We start from the raw sequence: 2,115 nt of genomic DNA on the forward strand, positions 1-2,115 counted from the left end.
CGCCTTTTGTTGGTGTTCAACTCCTTAAAAAACTTTACATAAGTTGGCTTATACTTGTTAATTTCCAATAAAAGTAAATTAGTATTGAATTTAGAGAGCATCTCAATATATATTTTTTAAAAATAATCCTTTTTTCTCTCTTTGAATTGGTTTAGAAAAGGAATAGGTGGTCTATAAGGCTAAGCTACCTTATAAAATTCAGGTCTAGAAAATACTTTCTTTTCTTTCTTCTCAAGCCTAAGATTAAGCTCTACTTTTTATTCCTTTTGCATGCTCTCCTTATTGATTTGCAATAATCCATTATTTTTAGGTGTACCTGCATAAGAAGAAGAATCCGTTCAGTTTTCATAGTAATTATATTATCAACAACCTCACATTTTCTAATAGTAGTAATGGAATTGGCTTGTTCAGGTTGACTTGATAGTTTCTCTTTATTGAGCTCTTTTGAACAACTTCAATAATTTCTCCCATTTGAGCTTCTAAACGTTTCATTCAAGCCTCAATAGAATCTGTTTTTTTCTCATTCCTCTCGGTCCTATCATGAGAAGCCATCATAAATGATTGAAGTATTTCTTCCAAACTTGGCTTTCTTTGCTCATTAGATTAAAAAGTTTATTCTTTATCTTAAAAGAAAGGATTTGAGTCCCTTTGAAATTAAGAATATTGGTCTTGGTAATGAGGTTGATTTCGGTTTTTTAATAATTGTGGTGGGTTTTGGTCATTGTATTTTCAAGAGAGATTTGAATGATTTCTCCAACCTGAGTTATATGTGTTGGAATAAGGGTCGCTCATAGGATGCATGGATTTGTAAGAATTCATCAAATTTATTTGGTCATACATATTTCCTCTATAATTATCAAAAGATGAACAAACATTAGCACCATGACCATAAATACCACAAATACCATATACCTTATTGTTTGGTGAGTTTTTTTTATTGAAGCAAGCATCTTAATTTGCTTAGTCAATTTAACTAATTACATGGCCATTGCACTACTAGGTACTACTTCACTTACTCCTACACTTTTTCTCCTTACAATCTTTTGTTGAGAATTGGCTTCTAACATCTCAAAGATGTCATAAATCTCATTAGCTGTCCTTTATAACATAACACTCTCAACTGCATTATCAACCATATATTTGATATTGTTATGTCAATCCATCATAAAATGATTGGTTAGTTATTAGAAGTAGATATCCATGGTATGGGCATTGTAATAAAAGTGATTTAAAGCGATCCCATGCTTCATAAAAAGATTCAGCATCCTTTTTTATAAAAATTAGAAATTTTAGCTCTTACTTCTTTGGTCTTTTGCTGTGAGTAAAACCTACTCATAAACTTTTGATAAATTTCATCCTAAGTTTTCAAAGAATTAGGAGGCAAGGTCATTAACCAAGCCTTTGCTCTTTCTTTCAATGAATAAGGGAAACACTTTATTCTTAGTTGATCTTCATTTAATCTAGATAATGGAAAAATATGAACTATGGCATAAAATTCTCTAATAAGTGTTAATGCATCCTCACTAGGCATACCATAAAATGAAGGAAGCATGTTAAAATGAATGTTCTTAAGTTCATAATTTCTAGATGCATCACCTAGAACTATGTATGAAGTAATGTTATCAATTATAGACTATGCATAATCTTTCATAGTCATTCGCCTTTCAGCTTATATTTATCTTGGTGGGTTTGCCATGATATCAACTCCTTCTTTTGATTCTTCTTCTAGATATTTCCTACTTCGCATAAAATAAAAGAAAATTTCTAATTTAAAAAGTTAAAAATAAAACAAAAACACATAAATAAAATATAAAACACAAAACACAAAACAAACAAATATAAGACACTTTTGATAATCAATCAATATAATAAATTTGGACACAGTTCTCCGGCAACGGCGCTAAAAAGTTAATGTGTCTAAGTTAGTACTCGCAAGTGCACGAATCATTCTTATAATAAGGGTAAGTTTACCACGAGGTCGATCTCTCAAGGAACTATGAAGCTATTTATTATAAAGAGTAATTATCAACACAAAACAATAAAAGTAAATTTAAACACTCTAAACCAGTATTTTGAAAGAATAATATTCATAATGTAAAGTAATCAAACAATAAA

General features: G+C 29.9%; 1 non-coding gene across 1 annotated transcript; it reads left to right on the top strand.

Moving 5' to 3' along the window:
• The first annotated feature begins 1,195 nt into the window (after window positions 1-1,195).
• Window positions 1,196-1,303, top strand: LOC112534264. The gene has a single exon (XR_003078561.2). It is a non-coding gene; the product is annotated as a small nucleolar RNA R71 (small nucleolar RNA).
• Window positions 1,304-2,115: the final 812 nt, after the last annotated feature.

Source organism: Ricinus communis, chromosome 7 (genome assembly GCF_019578655.1).
Source record: "Ricinus communis isolate WT05 ecotype wild-type chromosome 7, ASM1957865v1, whole genome shotgun sequence".
NCBI lineage: Eukaryota > Viridiplantae > Streptophyta > Magnoliopsida > Malpighiales > Euphorbiaceae > Ricinus > Ricinus communis.